This window comes from Marmota flaviventris, chromosome 7 (assembly GCF_047511675.1).
Source record: "Marmota flaviventris isolate mMarFla1 chromosome 7, mMarFla1.hap1, whole genome shotgun sequence".
Lineage (NCBI taxonomy): Eukaryota > Metazoa > Chordata > Mammalia > Rodentia > Sciuridae > Marmota > Marmota flaviventris.
The window spans coordinates 18,213,781-18,236,132 of record NC_092504.1 but is presented as its reverse complement, the minus strand read 5'-3'; positions in this window follow the sequence as shown (position 1 = coordinate 18,236,132).

The window sequence follows — 22,352 nt, the reverse complement described above, 5'->3', positions numbered from 1 at the left end:
ACCTGAAAAAGAACTGAAAAGCCAGAATATATAATGAAGTCTCAAAACTTAATAATAAGAAACAAATCACCCCAATTGGCAAAATATTTGAACTGAATGGCAAATGATCACATTAACTGCATTAGCCATTCGAGAAATTCAGATTGTAACCAGAAAGAAATACTACTACACAATTATTAGAATAGCTCAAGTAAAAAAGAAAAATAGACAAGAATGGCAATATACCATGTCAGTGAGGATGCAGTGAAACTGGAATACTAACACATTGCTATTCTAGGCTGCTCAGTATTCACCAAAGAGAAATAGAGAGAGTGCTCTGAGACAAAAGGGAATTTTGGAAGGTGATGGGAATACTCTACATCTTGAGTATTTTGGTGGTGATAAGACAATAATTATTAAAACTTTTCAAAAGGGATAAAACTGTTCACATTAAAGTTCAAATAATTTTTGTTGTATGTGACATATATCTCAAAATATGTAGAGTGCACAATTCTATGGAAAAAAAGTGCTCTGAAGGGGAATGATAGGGCCGTGTGTAAATGATTTTGAACTATTCTCAGCATCACCTTTCACACAGAGTGTTTTTTCTTTGATGCAATCTCTTCTTCAATTACAGATGCAAAGCACAGAAGGCTCTAAGGGTTTCATGGAGAAGAACTTCTGGGAGAAGAATCTTCATGTGGTAACAGCAGGAGAAAAAACCCTACTGTCAAGATGAAAATCAATGGAAAACATCTGGGCCCTCCCCCAACTAGAGTCTTTTCCCCCAATTTATTTTCTAGTAAGACTTTGATTTTTATTAAGAATGGACCCCATTGCCTTCCATCATTAAGCCCAAACACAAACTTGTTCCCCAGAGAGAGGCAATCACGTTAGTTCCTCACACTCCTGTTTTGCCTTAGAGAAAAACAGTGCAGATGAGCATGTTAGATCTCTGTTCATTGATTAAAGCCAGCCTTGCTAGGGATATGTACAGAACAGGGGCATTTCCTTAAATCAATACAGAAGAGCTTTCATTTCCTGAGACCCAAGCAAAGGGATGACACAGAACTACCAGGGTTTGCCCAAGCATCACAAAGCACCAGGGACCTGGATATGTGGGGGGCAAAAATATATGGGTGGCAAACAAGAGAAAGTGAAATTGAGGATGGGAAAGGGCCAAGCAGGAAACAAGAGCGGCTTTAAGCTCCTCAAAACTTTCACAAGAAGCACGTGTAATTAACTGTTCCATCTTTATCTTCAGATTTGAATTAAAACAAATCAAGTTGAGTTGAATTGAGTGGCCTCAACTCAGGATCAAAGAGATGACTCGGTGACATGGTGTTTGGAAGACAAGGTGTCACTTAAGGGAACTCAAGAACCCACCCTAAAGCATCTATGATACCAGAGCATCAATACATATTGTTGATAGTGAAGACAAGGTGCCCTGTGGACTCCAAGGTTTCCTCTTATCCTCAAATATCTGCTCTTATTCCAAAATGCTTACAGGGTAGTCCCTCGCCAACAGCTGGCGTGCTCTGTGAAGAATTCCTACAAAAAACAAGTAGCAGAGAGACTGCAGTTAACCCAGGGGAACTTACCCATGCGATAGTTGAAGGGTAAGTCCCTCTCTAGAAGCAAGAGCTGCTATTAAATAAGACACAACTGCTTTGAGCTTAGTTTGCTGGAAGGAAGTGATGAGGGACAGGGAGAGGGTGAATTTAGTTCGAAATATGGAGATGAAACAATTGCCAGAGTAAAGATGATACGTGGTCAGGTGTTTTTCCCCCAAAATATATTAAGGGGAGAACAAATTTTACCAATATCATTGGTAAAGAAGAAGATAATCCAAGTGAAACTTAGATTATTAAAACTTTACTGCAGATTGAGAAAAATTGACTTGGATATAACAAGGATCTGTGTTTAGGAAAGGTAAAACCTAGTGCAGACTGCTAGGGGACAAAGTCAGATGAGTTCCCGCCAGTGAGGACCAGCCCAATACAGCCATTGATAAGATGGAAATCCGGGGTGGACTAGACCCACAACCAGCAAGAGGTTTTCATCAATTCCTTAGGAGGGAAAAATTAGGAATTAAAATGAGAGTGGTATTTACATACAATTTGACTATGCTAAATATAGGTTTGTTTACATTATACTTATAGCTAAACAAGCCAGTGTTTCTATTTTGTTAGGGTCCTGGCAAATAAATGATTACAGACTCCAATCAAATAATTGGATGAGTGTTCAATAGAGAAAATGATTTCGAAGATACAGGAAGAAGTCAAGAAATAGAGCAGTGAAGTAGTGCTTCACCAGTCACCCATTACTATTTCTAGGAATAAAGGGCAGAGAGAAAAAACAGTCACAGGAAGCAAAGCAGAGAAATAGTCAATGTGGGCCACTTCATAGGCCATCTCATCTTCTGATGAGACTCTAGCAGGTGGAGCACCATGAATTCATGGGGGAGTGAGGAAGGCAGCAAAACTTTTTCTCCTTTCTTCTTGCTTCTTTCCAGTGGCCCCATTGGCTACCTCCAACAGAAGCCAGAGCCCACGGAAGTCCATTGCTGTAGGGTGTATAGGTTAGCCTCTCAAGGCAAAGGTGGGGTGAGGAAGAGAGGTGAGCAAAGGCACGGAGACAAGATTGCCTGCAGTCTAGTCCCCCAGGCCCTCAGCAACCATGCTGTCCTGCATGCAACAAAAACTTATATGACTTAATGTTGCTAGTGTATCATGGGGTGACGCCAGTTCCTTCATTCTTCTACATGAAACTTAAATATTAGCCAATGGTTATGGTGAAAATTAGTGGAAAACAAATAATCATGACATTTAGCTTTCTTAATCTTGCTTTCATTGCTGGTGTGAGGCCTACTTTGCTAATCATGACTACCATCTTCTGCCATCTACTCAGGTTCCTGGTGCCTTCTGCCTGTACCTGGCTGGATAGGTGGTGGCCTGAACCTTCATTCCCACAGGTCTGTGTCCGTACTGTTCTTGCTTTTGGAGGGGATGTAAGTAGATTCAATTTTTAATCATAAATTCTGTTGGGTAAAAGGCTAATAAGAAGTCTCCTTGAGGACCTCCTGTGTTGCAAGCATAGTCCCCCTTGTGCTCACTGATGGCAGCAATCACCCTCGTAGAGTTGTCACCTGGCATTGATCCCGTCTGGCCAGGATCAGTCATGCAGGTAGGAATAGTCCCCCTTCTCTGCCTGTTGGTGCATCTCCACAAGGAACCACACATGGCTGAGGAGGAATCAGCTTGAATTTCAAGGGAGTCAGCGGGTAGCATCTTGTTGCCAGGTGTTTCTCCTTTGGCATTAGGATCTCCAAATACATAAGCTTTCGTAGAGCTAAACCAAGGAATGTCATTAGCATTACGTGCCTATTGTTGCATTGCCCTTGTCTTAAAATGCGTCACCTGGTTGGAGGTCCTATTCTGAGGGGTACTGTTTCAAGACATGTGTAATAAAGTTCCACAGACTGAGAGGTTTAGAAAAAGAAACTTGTTTTCCCACAGATCTAATAGTCCAAAGTCCAAGGTCAGATGTGGCAGTGCCATGCTTCCTGGGAATTCTGTGGGGAAGGATTGTTCTAGGCCTTTCTCCTAGCTTCTGGTGATTCATGGCTCATGTCAACAGGCCTCCCATCTCCACACTGTATTCTCCCTGTGTGTGTGTGTGTGTGTGTGTGTGTGTGCGCGTGTGCGTGCCTGTGTGTGTGTCTCCTTCCATTCACAAATTAGTCTTTTTCTATAAGGACCTAAGATACATTGTATAAATGGCTAACCATGCACCTATGTGACTTCCTCTTACTCATCTGATTGTATCTGCTATGATCCTATTTCCAAATAAGGTTATACTCTGAGACTTGGTTGGTAGGTCAAGACTTCAACATATGAATTTTAAGGGATACAATACAATTCAACCCATGACAGGTGCCATAGCAATCAATAAGCCTATTTCTCCTTCTACACCGAGTGTTTGAGTCGATCACCTGAAGTACCCCTGGAAGAATGACTTTTTCGTAGCAAAATGGAAGGTCTCCATCACAGTTACTACTCCATGAGGTCAGAGCATCTTAAATGACCACTTCTGCTATCTTTACGAGGTCCTGAATTACAGGATTCTTTCAAGTACTCATTGTATATAAATGCCAAGGTTGAGGACCACCAGACCAGATAAGTAGCCCACTATTGAATTTTTTTTAAGGAGTCTTCTTTCTGCCCGTGTATGTTCTGTGTTGTTCATGTTCTGTGTTGTTACATGCATTTCTTATGAAAGTTGAAAAATCTTGCTGAAGCAGTTCTGTACAGATGAAAATAGACTCAGATGAAAAAACAACTTTGTTTTTTATTAGATCCACTCTTTCAGTATAAACACTGATATATATCTTGGTAGATATAGATTTCTCATTGGGGACAATTCTAGGACTAGCTCCTCAAAGGCTTTATGTTTTTATTATTGGCTCTGTAATCATGTTTAACTTTAATTAATTTATCTGATACCAGTTTATATTCATGTGCACCCACATATACCCATGCTCACATAGGATATAAGCAGCTATTTGTGTGAAATGTGATTTGCGTGACAATAAAAGATTCTTTTTGTCTTGGAGTCAATCTCCCTTTATCCCACTTTGAATTCCAGAATTGTCACTAATGTGCCAGGCAAAAATCCTTCTTGCTACAATATTCTGTGTAGAAGTCATTTGTTCTAATAAAATGTTTCCTTGGACTAAATATCTCTGATGCAGTGAAAATATGACAGGCTTGAGGATAGGGAAATACAGGCATCATCTCAAGTTATACCCCTAAATGTCCCTGTAGAAGTGACAAACTATATCTATGGGTAAAAACAATGGTTACCGATATTTGATCCAAAGAATCACATGGAATACTTGTGAAATGATAGTTTTACTGGCCCATTCCATACCAATCACTATGAAATCTCTGAAGTAGGGGTCAGCAGGGATTTTTATACTCACATTAACCCCCAAACCCAACTTACATTTTTATGAACTCCTGACTTGGGGAAGTGCTCCCTCAGGTTATTTTTATAGTCTATTCCTGTTCTATTTATGGGTGGAAACTAAATAAAGGCCACTATACTTATTAACCCATTAGATCATGGTATTCCTTTCAGTTTTCTTGTGATCATCAGGTAGAAGGATGTCCTGAGGAATCAGCCCAGGATGGGAACTTATCCTGATGAGTTAACAGTTTGGTGCAGCAGGAGGCCCAGATGTCAGGTGCAACCAGGGAAGCTTGGATGACTTGAGGACAGAATGAGGGCCTTAGGGATAAATTTGGGGATAAGAAAAAAACTGAATGTGTATATTATCTATAAGTGTGTGTGTGTGTGTGTGTGTGTGTGTGTGTGTGTGTGTATGAAACAGACTAAGTACCCAAATTATAGAGACATTTATAGAAATTGCTAAAAATGATAGTGCAGATCTATATTTATTGAAATGGAAAGATGCACATGATGGATTTCTAAGTGAAAATTGTGTCTTAGGTTTCACTTTGGAAAAAAGAAATATTCCCTTGGAATTTGGAGACCATGCATTTGAAGTCTGGCTGAGTTTCTTAAGTGGTGGGAGTAGTTAATTTTTATGCCCTCTTACTTCCCTTTTGATATGAACTAATTTTTTTTTTTTTTTTTACAATGGGAATTCAATAGTTTACAATTAGAAAGAGCAATAAAGCTATTTCCATTCTGACAATAAAATGTTGTGCTGGTTGCACGAGGATGGCAGTTGTTTTTGGACACATGAAGGACCCAACAGAGCCAGTGTGAGGGGGAGTTGGGTAGAAAACAATGACCATCCAGGAAAGAGCAGAGGGAAGAAGAGCTATTCCAGGAAAAGCTTCAATATCCCGGGTTCTTATCAGCTTGCTCTCTGGCCCCCAGGTGTGTGCAGCACTTTTTGCCTTCCTGGGGCTGGTAAGCTACCTGTGGGTCACTACAGCAAGGATTATTGTAGTGGTCAGGCCACATTGGATTGTTTAAGATTTAACTCCTTTGTTTCTAGCTGCCAGCCTTCGAGTTTGCCTGGGGTTACCTGCTCCACAGACCAATGTATTTATTTCTGATGCGCAACCCAGTATTGCAGGGTTGACTAGCAGCTTAGAGGGAAGCAAGGGAATGGAGTCTATTTATAGCAGACAGCAACAAAGGTTTCCTTTCTTTCCTTTACCTCGAATTGTATTTCTCTGAAACTCTGCCCATGTTGCGCAGAAATCAAAAGGGCAAAAGAACAAGTTCCTCAGAGCTGGTTGCAAAGTTCCAGGGCTTTGTTTTTAGAGCAAATCTGCCAGCTTCAGAGGAGGTTGCAGCCACCCTCGGATTCTAAATCAGCTTGATGGCGGTGCAAATAGATGCAAATGAGGGTCAAATCAATTTCCATAATGAACAGCACAGGCAAAGCGGACTCCTCTCCACCTGACTCAAAATTACTAGAAAATCCAATGAGGGCAAGAAAAAGAAACAAAGAAAGAAAGGGAATGCTAAGTGACTAGAAAACTGTTGCTCCTTGGATCTTGAAAATGGAAATTGTAAGGTCCAAGAATGATTTTGGATTTTGTTCTGGAAGCTTCCATAGAAATGGCTAATTCTAATGCAGCTCCTCTGGAGCTTTTGGTTGTGACCAGGCCTCTTTTTGCTTCCTCCATTATGTTTCTCTTTCCCTGTTCCTGAGCTCCATGTAGTACCACACTGGTTGGCCTTTGACAGCCTCTACCTTTTTAGCAGCTTTGTTGAGGTATAATTCATCTGGCATAAAATTCACTATTTTAAAGTGTGCAGTTCAGTGGTTTTAGTATATCATAAAGCTATACAACCATCGCCACTATTGAATTTTGAAACTTCCATCACCTCCCAACAGAAATCCATACATACCCATTAGCAATCACTTCCCATCTTCCTTCCTCCAGGTTTTTGGCAACCACTAATCTAACTTTCTGTCTCTGTGGCTTTGCCTGTTCTGGAGGCTACATATAAATGGAACCATGGTCTATGTGGCCCTTCGTGCCTGTGCTTTCATTCTGCCTCCTATTTTCAACATGCACCCATGTGGTGGCATACATCAGTACTTCATACCTCCTTATGGTGGCATAATCCACATGAGGGACATAAATCTTTGTGTCTCAGAGGAATGCAGTGAACTCTGCTTATTTTGCTGAAAACCACATGCAGTGGGAGGTGTCAGTAACATGGCTTAACCTTATGACTTGTACATTTGGTCTTTGCCCACTGTTCATTTCCCTTTATTTTAGAAATTAGCTTCATGTCATTCAACTGATGCTGAGCTGATCTGGGCTTGTATTAATCATTAACAGGTGTTTCAATAAGCCACAATGCAGACATTGGATTCCAAAAAGCATTTTGATACTTCTGGCACAGCCTACGTCTTCGCATATGGTTGACTTGCTTCTTCAAGGGAGATGAGATTCGCTAGAAGTATGATACATATGGGCCATTGACTGAACCATCTGAAAGAATTTTTAATTGGTGTGAATATGGAATGTAATAATTTATATGAATCCATTGCTTTTAAATGCTTAAGTACATGGAGAGAACTAATTGAATGGGCTTTATTTACTGGAAGGCCCTCAATGCCTTTGGATATCTCCAAATTTCTTCATATAAAGCTATACTTCCATGAAAATCATTAAGATGCATTTTTGTAATGCCTCTCTTGTGCATACCCATACTTTGAAGAACTATGGTTTCCTACAATAATCATGCACAGTAAGCCTTCTGCTCTTGACCATTCAGTCGATAGAACATCACACTTATCAGGCAATACACAGGTAGAATAAAAATTGAGGCTCTTGATTATGCCTCCAAGGCTGTGCTTAAATCTGTTGGAGGACAGAGGAATCAAGTTCAGCCTTAAAAATGTTTTCATTGCTGGGATTAAATATTACAGAGCATGTTTGACAAGTGGGTGAAAAGAACATACCAGAAATCTATTTTTCTACAAAGTGCTAACAAAGGAGAAACCTCCTGAGAAAGAACTCATTTATTCCAGGGCTGATCTGGGATCTCAATCTGGAGAGATGAGTTCTCTTAAAGTCTGTGTAGAATTCCAGAGGGTCACCACAGTTGTGAAGTGGACTCAGATCTGGACAAGCAATTCCATCTTTCATATTAGTGTCATATTATGGAGAGGATGCCAAATTAATGTTTTTTTTCAAGATAAAAGATGACACATCAAAAAGAGTTGGCTCTTGTGTTAGGCCATTGGGTCTGTTCTCAGCCACACAAGGGTTCAGGTTCACTATGCATGCATGGAACTTGGGTAGGGAAGTTTGAGGAATATTTGCAATAGTGATTTTCTTTTCTAACACAAGAGAGAAGTAAACGAATTGGCTGGGTGTAGCAATTTGACTCTGTCACTCTACAGGAAATAATAGAGATTTTACTGGAACTCTTTCAATCGTTCAGATTGCACCCCAAACTATAGCCTTAATGTCCACCTTCCCCACACTAAACTCTGTCAAATATTTGAACACAAGACCTATAGGTTATAGTTGTGCCTATGTCACAAGCACAGCACAACAGACGGTGACAGATCATCCTCTTCACAATAGCACAGAACCCAGTGTTGTTATACACCAGGAACACTGTGGAGCAGGAGGCAGGAAGTTTGGGGTAGCTGTATCTAGAGCAACAGTGTGAGGGTAGAAGGGTGGTAGGGATTTGAAAGGGTAGGGCGACTACCTTGTGAGCACCCATGGGATTAATAGAGAAGAGTCACACAGCTTCCTCGGTGGAACTGCTGTGGGCATAGCCAGTCTATGCCAAAAGCTATTGTCCCCTTTACTATTGTGCTTATGTGGCAAAGTTGGTGTGTCATCTTCACAGACACATGGGGGAATCATCAGCATAGGTGAGAGACATTAGAAGGGTTCTGGATGTCTGCAATAGCAAATTTGGGTGAAAGCCAAAAAAAAAAATAATAATAATGACTGGAGCCATAAAAATAACAGCTATTGAATATACTGTGTGCTAGGCTCTATGCCAAGTGCTTGCATTTAGTGTTTCTTTCAGTCCTCACAATAACTCTTTGAATTAAATACATTAATTACATCCATGATACAGTCAAGGAAATCAAGGCATCATGAGTTAGTCTTACCTTGGAAGGGCCATTTTCAGAATTCAAATCCAGGTTTGTTTTCTACTCCTAGCTCATGCTCTTAACCTCCATAGAATATTACCTGCCAGGTTATCATCAGAATGACTACATTTTTAGCCATTCATGCATTGTGTCTGTATGGATATTTATTTGGCAACAATAATATATTTCTTTGAAATGTTATCTAAAACTTTGGCATGAATATATAAAGATATAGCTATCCAATGTACTTAAATGTGCTGTGTTCACATGGATAAGTACCATCAAAAGTAAATGTGTAAGCTTGATAAGAGAGTAGATTTAAATGTAAATAAAGACTAATATTGCAGAAGCATTTTTATGATTGTTCAACGTGCATTAATGGAGAAAACCAGGAAGAAAGAAGTGTTTCCTTAATATCCTGGTTTGTGGTGTATCTTGGCATCACTCTGACCCTCACATCAGCCTTGTAAAGTTCATCTCATTGTCTTTATTTTTTAGGTGAGGGAAAGGAGGTCTGAAGATATTAAGTAACTCACCTAAAATCTTAAGTTAGGAAAGAGATTCAAAAATAGGACGTTAAGCCCATTTGCACTTCTGGCATCCACTGCTGGAAGGATATAGAAGATGGAAACGATAAACATTTTCTTAGCCTTTAAACATGGTTAAACATCAATTAATCCATCAAACACTTGTGGAATGTTGACATTATACCATGGGAGATGCTGGATATAAGTCTTAACATTGATCTTGGGGAAAATTCCATTGTCCAATGGAAGAAACAGGACAGAAACGCACCATTGATGAATACGTGAAACATACAGGATAGTGTAGGCAGACAAGGGGGATAAAAACCACATTGCTAGGTAGACTTGGGGAAATCTAGAAGAGGAGGCAACATAAGAGCAGGATTGTGAGTAGAAGTTTGCCAGGCAGAGAACAGGTGAAAGGGCACATCGAAGACCCTCCTGAAGGTGCAGAAGAGTTCAGTGTGGGACGGGAAGGAGCAGCCATTTGTATGACTCAAATCTGGTCTTGAGATAGGCTTAGAGAGAAGGAGAGGGAGATCAGGTGCTTTATTCTTGAGGACTGCTCTTCAAGGATTTTGTATGCCAAACAACAACAACAACACTAACAAAAACCCAAAAAACGGTTCTGGACTCCTCTGTGTCCATCCAATAAGAAAACATAATAAAGCTTTCACAGGAAATGTGAGTAAACTTCTGTGTTCAGAAGATAATTATATAAGGTTTGAGATGCCATGTCAAAGTACTAAGAAGGGGACATGAAGAAGAATTTTTAAAAGGCGGACTATCTTGAAGACATCGCTAACTTCTAGAACACTCTACACAGATGGTCACCTAATGCTGAGGAATTTCTTCTAAATTAGGTGTCATGGCCATGTTCATGATCCTGTAGTCCATCCTTACCTGGGCTGTTACCCTAGCTACTTATCCTGAATCCTTGACCTCTTATAGCTCCAGTCAGGAGCCACTACAAACCCTAAGCCTTGAGGATCCCAAGGGTACCTGACCCAATTTGTGGGTAATCCTATACTTTGGTATCCTTCCTCAGTCAGGGCCAGGTTGTTCCTTGCAGGAACTTTATAGGAAGCTGGGTCTTTCCTCATAGGTTTGCCCCATATAGGTCACAATTGGTGGAGATTCTGACGCCTTCAACCTTCAGAACACCCTGGCAGGACCGGGTGTGTCTGAGACCCAAGGCCAGTCACCTTGGACAGCAGACTCTATCATCCATTTATCCTAGTGACTCAACGTATAACATTAATTTCTGTGTGTGGCATGAAGAAAAAACATGACTGATAAGAATTCAGACAGTGTAAAGATTCCTGGTGGATGAGATTGTAGAAAGATACAGACTTAGAGGAAATACTTTCCCTTGTATTTCCCACACTAGACTGGAAACATTTCCAGAGATTTGAATTCTGTTCTTGATTCCCATTGTAGCTTGTTTTATGACCTTGGCCAAGTCAATTAACCTTTCCATTCCTCTGATTGACCTTAGTAAACTTAGAATAATATATCCCTGGCTGCCTGGCTCCCAGGCATGTGAGGTTGAAAGGGTTAATAGGAGAATGTTGAGAAAGTATCCAAGGCACTGTTTATCAGAAAGTCGACAGTCTGTTGTGATAGGCAATCTACAAGGGAGTGTGCCAGATAGTAATGGGCTATGAAACCTTCATAAGAAAGATGATTGGACACAGTTATCTCTTTTCCTTGAAAGCCCTCAACTTGCAGGTCAATGAGCACCTCTGTCCTGGGTGATATTCAAGGTTAGAGGGAACACGTGCCTTACTACTGTACTGTAGCAAATCAGTTAATTACGGTGCAACCTGTTCCTAACAGCCCCTAAAGGTACTTGCTGACCTTGGACCAGGGCTCTGAAAAGACACTCTCCTGACAGGGCAATAACTACTGGACTGGTGAGCCCTTTCCCTGTACTCACGTATTTACAAGGGGAGCTAAATACAGCAGTTACAATTTCCTCTGAAAGTCACCACACCTGTCCTCCCTCTGTGACTCCTTGATTCTGCCTAGAAAGGACAGTAGCCAGTCGGGATTTGCTTGTGATTGCAACCGCCAGGCAAGGGAAGGCTGGGGGTGTAACCAGGACCATTCCATCCCTGGAAAACAGGGGATGCTGAGCCCCAGCAGAACCTGTAGACAGACTGGGGGAACAAGGAGAAGGGTGCATTTTCAATGTCACCTTGAGACCACACTGGCAACCCTATGCAAACCCTATGAAGAGTGGAGTGAAAAATGCACATGGGCGTGGGCAGGTTGGTTGGTTTATCTATTAAGATTAAAGTTTCATGGACTCTATGATGCAGCAATTTCACTTTATTGCCCTGTAGGAAAAAAAAATCACTTCTGCATAAAGAACCATGAATATGGACAGACATTTTAGCATACTTTGTAATTCTTAAAAAAGCAAAAGGGAAGCATGCCTTAAATACAGGGAACGGTGAAATAAGCAATGGGATATTCATACGGTAGAACGCAACAGGGTGACCTGAAAGCACAGGGAGACGTGTGTGATCTTCAGCATATCCTGTTATTTTTGCTGTGAAATATATCTTGAATCTGAGTGATCCTTACCATTTTCACCTTAGACCACATCCGTCACCTCCATCATCCATCCATCATCAATCCAGGGGACTAGGACCTGGCAATACATAGGTAGTGACCTCCCAGCTTCCTCGTTTGCCCTCTACAGTTTATTTTCAATTCAGCAATCAGTGCTGCACATAAGATGCCAAAGTAATCAATACTCTTGAACAACTCTGAAGGCCCTCACCAGTGCCTGCAGGACCGTAGATGATTTGAACCCTGGCTACCTCTAATGTCTGACCATTACCATACCACATCTTGGGTGCTCCGCAGTCCTGTCTGCTGAATCAGTGGAAGTGGATTCCATGTGTACCTCAATGGAGAGATGCGTAGGACACACAGGCCACTCTGTGGATAAACACACCAACCTCCAGTTTGAAATGCCTGGGTTAGGAACCTAGCTCATCCACTTTTAACTGAGCGGCCTTGTGAAGATTAGTACAGTCTATGTATCTTAAGTTTTTTATCTTAAAACGTGGAATCACTAATGTTTTCTGTTTCAAAGAAATGTTGTGAGGATTAAATGATCAATTCCCATAAAGCAGTAGAGCCACGTCTCTCTCACGGTCAGTCTCAATTAGTATTGTAACATTTTCTGCTTAGGGACTTACTCGGTTTATCTATTAAGATTAAAGTTTCATGGACTCTATGACACAGCAGTTTTACTTTATTGCCCTATAGGAAAGAAAAATCACTCCTGCATAAAGAATCATGAATATGGACAACTCTTTGGAACGCCCATATGAGTTTTTGGTTTTGCAGTTTTACATTTTCACCACATCATGTGTCATGGGTGTTATTTTTATGTCATGTGATCAGAGAGGGACTTATCAATAGGTGACCAGGAGGCAGTGAAGAATATATTCTTCTTTTCAGGGAAGAATATTTAGGCAGAGAGAATAATTAAAGGAAATTCCCTATGGTCAGGGCCTTCCTGAATATTCTGTATAAAATAGTACCATGGCACATGACATGGAGAATATAGAAAGGAAAAAAAAAAAGGCATATTATAGTTCCTATAATATGGGCAGTCCTGGTATAGAATTTCCCAAGGTTATTTTACAGAATATTAAGTGCTATGAAAAGAAAACGGTGACCCTAGAAGATTGGGAAATGTTAGATTAAACAATATAAACATGCTTTTTAACAGGATTTCTCAGGTTACTAATATGCTAATATAATATAACTCTTAAAGGGCTTTAGCATGCAGCATTTCTCAGTTACTTGAGCACAGAAACAATTTCTCTCCTGGAGCTTCTCACAAGTTTAATACTAGAAAGGACACATTGTAGAACATGCCTGTTTGGGTCAACATAGTCTTGTGGAATGATATATGTCCATAATTTTGTTTTTTATAAAATTTCTTTCAAAATCTCCTCTCTTTCTGCTGTGTCACACTGCCATAAACATTTGATACTATGATGTATTTCTGATTTCTCACTACATCCTGGGCTCAGATTTACATTTGATTGATGCACTGTTGTTGGTCATGCGAACATGATTTCACCTTGAACATGATTTCAATTTGATGGATGCCCAGAGTGTGTGTCGTTTGAGTAGGGCCTGGCCACACCAGATCTTTCTTTGGGCAACTTTAGCTAACATCCATCACTCCAAAGCCATGGTCATCCCTTGGGCTCTGGATGCTTTACACTGTCCTGGTCTCTGTTGACCTGCTGTAGCTCCCCTAGCTCATCCTAGTTAGGGGCAATACCCCAGGTACTTCATATATCATTAGGGACTTTATATGAACCCAGGGAATGAGGTATTGATGCCTCTTTCTGAGAGCGAGGCCATGAGTCACAGCTCTTTACCCTTACTAGTCCTTGTCTGCACGTAGTCAGATAGCGCTTCTGCTGCTCCCATTGCTCAGAGCATGCATCAATGTTCATTCAAAACTCTCAGATATCCTGAAAGGACCCTATTTCGCCTTTGTCAGTGTCTCCAGAGATCAGAGATTTAACTGTGAACCTTTAAATCCACAGTTGGAGGCTCAGCTCTCTGTAGATTGATGCCTCATACAGAGAGCTGCTCAGATTTCTAGGACCCTCTTAATGAGGAGGCTCTTCAGCTATGTCTTGCTTGTTATTGGTACAATGATACACCAAAGACAACAACGGACACTTGGGCTTTGTGTATACTGACTGTGCCAGGCTTGTGCTGAGGTCTCTATGCACATTCTTTTATCAACAGCCTTATGAGATAAATATAATTATCCCCATTTTTCAGACAAGGAAACTGTGCCGAGTTAACTTGCCAAAGATAACGTCTCTATTATTTAGTGGTAAGAACAAGATCCAAACCCAGGATTTCATTTTCAGGTCTGTGCTTCCCATATACATTTAGAAAATTGAATCACTGTGCTTTCGCTGAATTTGCTTATGTTTTCCTTAATTTAAATCTAAATAGTATTGTCCATGGAAAGTTACTTTGTGTTAGAATTAACCATGTGTTCATTTGCTAATCAATCAATCAAACATTTACTGAGGGCTAACTGAGTGTCAGATTGTGTTTCATGAGAAAGAATGGAAAATTTCTGAAAAGGCATTATCTCTGACTTTAGGAGGCTCCTGGTTTTTAAGGAGATGGAAACATAAATATGTATGCAGGGAACATAATGATTGTTATTATAGGTAGCCATATTTTTAACACTTATAGTCCTTTAATTCAGTAGAATGACCAGCAGGACACTGCAAGCACCATTACCTTAGTGTCTATACCAAATAAATCACAAAAAAGGTAGTGCTCATGCTTACTGTACATATATTTTAGTAACTGTATGGTTAGATGGCTAAGTGCAACATCACTTCTCTTCCTATGTGGGTGACTGTGCTTCCTTTAGTGAGTCATTTAGTACTCTCCAGACATGTGAAGAATTGATAATAATCCAAAGTGGATAAATCAGATCTCTCAAGTTGATCACAGTTACAAGACTTTCTTGCAGATTATTTATGCACCAGAGTAAAACTCTCCATCAGGAAACAGAAGTTGAGTGGGAAGGCCTTAGGTGTCTGCAAGTTTTGAATCAACAAATGTTGTCATTAAATACATTGGAAGTTATCCTTGGAAGGTTATAATAAATAAGTAGTTCTACATGTGGGTTCTGGAGAGGCAAGATGGTATCCTCAGGCAATATGGCGGACAGCCAGGAGAGAGGGAAGAACCGTAGAGATGACTGAGCCAGAGACTTTTGAGAATGGAATTGTGTCAGAAACAGGGATTTGGTATATGAAGACTCTTTGCTGTATTTCCAAGGATGTATAAAATAAATGCTAAACTTGATAAGAAGAACCATGTAGCCTATATCTGATCTCATTATCTTTCCATAATTTTAAGTATTTCTCCAATATGTCAGCCTGTTTCAGTTTTTCTAAGAAGAAATATAATGAGGGATTTATATCAATATTTGGACCAGAAAGAGAAAAATTTCCTGCTGCTATAGAGTAGAAATGGGCAATTTTGGAAATATCCAAAAGGAGAGATACAAATTTATGGGGTAATAGTAGAAGATTAGGAATAGCAGGTCAATAGGAGACCAGGGAGTAATATCAATAATTCCAGGACATTTGTCTACTCAAAATCAAGGATTCTAGTAAGGGATATTAGTTTTCTAGAATTCTAGAATTGTCTAGTGTAGACAACAGGGGAACCAACCTTGTTTTGACTGTTAGTCCTAAAATCATAGGGTCCAAGGAAGAAGAGACATGAGTCATGGACAACAGTTAAGAGGGATAATTTGCCAGGAGCATTGGTGTTCACCTATAATTGCAGCAGCTCAGGAAGCTGAGGCAGGAGGATCACGAGTTCAAAGCCAGCCTCAGCAAAAGCAAGACACGAAGCAACTCAGTGAGATCCTTTCTCTAAGTAAAATACAAAATAGGGCTGGAGATGTGGCTTATGGTTGAGTGCCCCTGAGTTCAATCCCCAGTACCCTGTCCTCCAAAAAGAGAGTGATCATTGGTTCACCATTTGCTTCATTAAGCAAGCAAGATTTTACTGGCCTTTCAGAAACCTTAGAATTTTCTATCATCTCCCCCTATTCTGTCTTGTTCTGAGAGTTCATACATCCTAAGGGAGTATGTTTCGCCTTCTAGATTCTTTTGAGGTAGGATTGCTGAAACTTGGTGGGAGAAAAACTCTGTTGTAGACAGAGATAAAATGATAGTCATATCCTGTTTATCACAAGGATGATTATATTATTCATGCTGTGCATTAAAAGAGAAAGGTAAATGTGTTTGATCATTTCTTCATTCACAATTCTCTATTGGGGATAAACTTTTGAGTAGACATGTTCCTCGAGATAAAGGATAAAACTTACACCTCCACCGTCTTTACCCTCCATGAATAGTGCTGTGACAGAGAACATGATCTTATCATGAGTCCCGTCTTTGATGAGTTCAGAAAACCCTAGAATGTCAGAGTAGAAGCAATTTCCCATGCTGATGCTCAAGGTTGGCTTCTAAGAAATGTTGACACCAAAACAGATCTAAAGAAACTTCACCTGTTTTAGGCCCAATGGGCCAGCTCGGAGCTAACAAGTTTAGAAGAAAACAGAGATGGGCCCTTGCTCTAACGTGTCTTATCTCTCTTTAAGATATAAGCCATTCTGGAAATTAGCATAACCACGAGGCTGTAAATGATTATTAGCTGCAATGTGTGGTAGAGATAAGTTTATGGGAGGTCAGAGGAGGAAAAAAGATCTCTGTGGATATCAGTATGGCCAATTTATAAATGACTTAATCTGGATGCCCACTCTGATACTTTGCCATCTGCTTTAAAAGAATTTCCTTCCATTATGTAAAACACCTGATCAGGGGGTGGTACCTGCATTAATGGATGCTTTTTCTTTTGGGGAAGCCTCATGTGCTCCATCTCAAGTAGAGCTTCAAAGTCAGATTGCATTAGGTGTTCCTGCTGTTTGCCACTTGGTAGTTCTAATCTATCAACAGATGTCTGGTGCAGCACTTTTGTGCATAGAGCCTTTAGAAGAAGTCAGAGCTAAGGAAACTCACCAGCCCCTTTAGAGACAGAAACTCACAAGGCACACACCTTACCATCCAATCTTTATGGCTCGGCAGGAGGCCTATGGTATAATTTCAGACTTTTTCTTGGCATGTGGAATCTCTTACTCCTGCAACTTCAAAATGTACATATTTCCCCCAAATGAGATGTAAGTCTGTTAAGTTAATTACCATACAATTATAGCAATGGAAAAGAAAACCCTAATCGAACGTGAACAGCTTGTCTAACTATTAACCAGGCCATGGTGAACCATTACTTAGCTCTGACTTACGTGATCCATCATAGACTTTTGGCCCTCGGTGAACAAATGCTTAAATGAGTCCACAATCGTTTAAAGCCAAGAGGCCTGGCCACATGGAATCTTGGTGATTGTATTTAAATTGCTTAGTCATTATATTTTACTGGCATGAAGTGAAGGCCTGTTTCCTCTTTCCTCCATGGGATGGGAAAGTCTTCTCCATGGGATGGGAAAGAGTGGGCAGGACCCAAGAGGCACAATTTCCCAGGATTCCATCTACTAATGTGTGATTTGTTTTAAAATATTTCTGCTTATACAGTTCCTTAAGCCACTTCTAAAAGGCATTAGCAAGTCAAATCCCTCTGGATAAATTTCCTTTCTAGGAAGATCCAGAGTCCAAAGCATCAAATTCAGAGGATCTTTTAATGTCCGTTCCTTTTGAGCTATCTTCAGGCTGATTCGAGTTATTGCCACCATACAAACAGTCAAATTAAAAAAAAAAAAAACTCAGCTGTGGCACAATAAATTTTTGGTTTATAATCTGAAATGCAACAGGTCAGTTCTTATCAACATAAGGGCATGGAAGCAGGGTTTGCTCTGGTTGAATAAGCCTAAGTTGTTAACCAGATTGAGACTCAGGATTGGGAAAGAAAAACAGGAAGACTAAAGCCAATCAGGAGTTATAACACTACTTTTGAGGTTTGGTAATTAGACTATGGGTTTATTTTTTTTCCCCAGGACCAATACAAAGTAGGCATACTGCCCAGGACCAACCCCATCACTCCAAGCTTGCGTTGCTATCAGCCACGGGGGTCTCCAAGCCATTGCTAATCAGGAAGCCAGATACACAGTTAACATAAAGACTGATGGAAGGTTGAGCAGATTCATGTGTCTTGGCTTTTGATGTGGGGTAGGGGGGCTAGGCATTTAGAAATAGAGGCATGTGGCTGATTCAGTTCTTCAAACACAGGCTTTACTACTGCAAATGAGCTTTTCTGTTGACAAAGGAGTCTACATATCATTTTGGTTTTCTGTTGTTTCCTGGTAACTAGGGTCTGGGCGCAGGGAGGTGGGGAGGGAGGTGTGAGGGAGATGTGAGGAAAGGGTGGAGGTGCATCCCTGCTAATGGTGTTATTGAGCTTCCACAGCAACCACCAATGGTAACCACCCCAAGGGCCTATCTGTAAACACACAGGCTGTTCCCATGAAAATATCCGTCTCATAAGACCAGTCTCAGCAAGCATATTGTGTCCTTCTTTTCTTCCACTCCAGCCTTCTGCTAACAAGAAGAGAAAGGCAAACATCTCGGGAATAAGAACCCAGTTGGGGTGATATTCCAGGATGTTTTGAATGTCAAGGCTTGCTTTCCAAGCTTACCTTGCTTCCTGTAAGAGTTTTGCAAAAGCTGAAAATTAGCTTTGGAAGAAATCCCAGGTAGACGTTTGCTTGGGGAGAAAATGCCAGAGAGAATGAAGCTGATGAAAAAGTGCCCAGACCAAGGCTGGGAAGGAGTCAAGCTCAGAAGGTACAGGAGAGGATGCATAGCAGGGATTTGCAGAGGCATGTGATGCCTGCAGCAAAGAAGAGGCAGGTGGAGGGAAAAACAATGAGCCCCTCAAAAGAGTGAGAAAGTACTAGCTAAGGGGACCAGTTTCAGGCTGCAGAGAAAGAGTAAGACCGACCAATAATTCTCCAGGGATATGTGTCAAGGGCATCGCTGGAGAAGCTCTTTGGCATTGGAGCAGAGGCCAATCCCTGATTCCTGTCCATTGAAGGTGATGAATCCATTTCCTTCATGTGCCTTATAGAAGCATTTTTCTAGAGAAGATGGGAAACAAACATCATAGAAGATCAGGTTGGCTTGGTACAGGTCCACCTGCATTGCTGAGTCAATGAAATGATAAGACCTTACGAGGAGCTGACAGCCAAGAAGTTAATGTGAATGTTTCATCTTTAACATGAAAGAGTACTGGACGGGGGCAGAATTGTCAGGAGCTACTTCTCAGTGTTCTGGAAACTCAGCACTGCCTTGTTTTCACCACCTTGACCCTGAGTTTTCTTGTATTTGAATAAATTAGGGCAAAGTTGAGTTCATCCAGAAGAGACAGGACAGGATGAATTATAGGAGCTTTGAGTGACTTCTATAAATTTGGGGAACCATTGTGGGTAACATTTTTCCTTGACAAAACCAATCCTTGGAATTGAGGAAACTCTCCTTGATGAACTGATTTTTTCAAAAGAGGGCAATGCCCTTTGCTAGCAGCCCAACAGGAGCTCTGAAGAACAGGTCATATAGATTTGGAAAGAGGACAGTAAAATTCTTGGGGTAACAAACACCTCCAAAGAAGATTTGGTTTCCTGCTGCCCACTGGGTTCCCACAGCAAATGTGAAGTCACTCACTTTAGCAAAAATTTGCACTCTGATATTCAATAAAGAAGAACAGAAAAACGTGTTTAGCACAGGCAGGTGAGAGTCCTCCTGACAGTTTGCTGGATGGCTCCCAGCATGGGGCTAGTCTGCTAATATTCCTGTTCTCCTGAATATCCTCTGTAACTCTGGATGAGGCCTGTGATGGAGTCCAAATTCTTCCTTGTCCTATATCAGTAGTGCTTTGTCCACTCCGATTCCATCCTCCTCTGATACATAACATTGCCACTGAATAATTCAACCTCTTCATTTAGATTCTGTTAACTTATAAGACAGCTTTGTAATAACAGAGCAATAGCAATAGCTTCCTTGTGTACACACTGTGCCAAGCAGTGCACTTTGCTTTTATATGCCATCTTGCTTTATCTTCACAGAAACTATGCAAGGTAATTATTTCAATATCCATTTAACAGATGAAGAAACCTGAGCTTAGAGAAGTTAGTGCATTCCCCCAGGTCTCTGCAGCTTGGAAGTGGTAGAGCAGAAATGTGAATGTGAATGTGAAGAGAATCTGACTAGAGCCCACAGTCATAGCCATTGAGGTATACTGTCTCCCAGGGGTCACTGACAGGAGTCTTTTAGAGGAGCTATAGATAAATATGTATGGAATTGAATTGAATTCAAAATTGAATTCAAGATCATCCTTCTTTAGATCTGTCTTCAAAGTAATATGCCTCCAATATTTTATGTATCTGCCTTTTAGTCCAGTTGCCAACCTAAGGTATAGATCCCAAAGCTGGACAGCTGTGTGTTCCCTCCTGATTCCTCCATCTTAAGCTATGAGCTCCTGGTCAGTTTACTCAACCTTTCTGAATTTCAATCCACTAATTTTTAAAACTGAGATAATAATAATGTCTGTATGGAGTTGTAGGAAGGATTGCATGCTATAAACTATGAATGCTCCTGGAGTAGATGCCTCAAATACATTTGCTTCTCTAACACCCACATGACTCTGTCTACTGCTTCAGCCAAGCAGTCTGCAAGAAGTTAAGGAGTGCTTCTTCCCTGGAGAAATGTATCAAAGGCTACACTCTTGGGTCCTTAATTCAATTGCACCCTTTAAAACATGGAATCTCACCATATGCTCTTTCTACCTTCCCATGTGATAGTTCATGCATTCCCTTGATTTTCTCTTCTTTATATCTTGGTTTGTGACTTGACACTGTCAACATCCTAATAAGTAATCAGTACCATCTGTGAGTGACAGGCACACTTTTGAAAGTCAACACTGCTTATTGATTGTGGATGCCTCCCTTCCATCAATAGACTTTCTTGGTAGTGATCAAGGGCAGTAAGGCCAATGGTGGGGCCGTCACATAAGAGTTCAGATTTCACTGAAATCTGTAGAGCAAGGCTAATGGGAAATATTGTCATCCTGTAGATACTGCCAGAACTGCTGCAGTTTACTTAATTTGAAGGGACATTTCATAATTCTGGCTAAATTGGAATCACAAGTCAGAAGAAATCTAGGAGCAAATTATACTGATCTTGCCCTCTAGAGGCTTTGAAAGAATAAGTCTTGCCACAGTTGGTCATGACTGTTGATGAATGTTTTTTTTTTTTTTTTTTCTTTTAGCTCAAGAGGGAAAGCCTCTATTTTAGGAATTGAGAGTTTCTGGGATCCAATGACAGAAATGATCAATTCTTCACAAACCAAAAGGCTCATGATTAAGAATGGTGAGAAATATTAGTGTTCAGTGAAGCGGTGTGAAATTAAAGTACTTTTAAAATTATTTTAGGAAGACATAATGGGTGTGCAGGAAAGTGGCTGTTCCCACATTAGGGTTCTGATATCAAGTTTAGAGGAGAAAATATTAAAAGCAAATATTGGATAATTATTCTGTATCAGGAACTGTGTTAACAACTCAAACATTATGTCAAGTAATTCTTACAACAACCACGTTGATCGTATCTACAGTTTAATCTGTGGCTTATAAAGGTTAAATAATTTACCCTAGGGCAAAAGGCTGGCGAATTTCACAGCTTGAACTCAAGATCTGTCCAAGGAGTATGTCCTCTTTCTACCACGTAAATCTCATTTCCTGCCTCATGGTTTTTTCCACAACATGTCACTCTGTGGTTTGGTTACCCCACTTTGGTGAAACTGGGCTTTCTCTTTCTTCATCTAGGATGTAAAAATAACCTGCCTTTAGCCTATTAACCAGGGATAAAATTACCTAAGAACTGCTAAGGGTGGAACCTCAGATCAGAGGAATGAGACTGGGAAAGAGATTTGAAAATGGTAATTGAATTGGGGACATCCGTGGGACTACTTCTGAACCAAGAAGGGCTTCTGAATACGCATGGGGACTGTACTCTGCTCTCAGCTTTCTCCAGGGACCCTTATGTGCAGAAGATGGAACCACCCACACTGAGCGCGAGGAAGGCGTGGTCTCCACAGTGACCACCGAGCCCGACACTTCCCTGCAGCAGCTG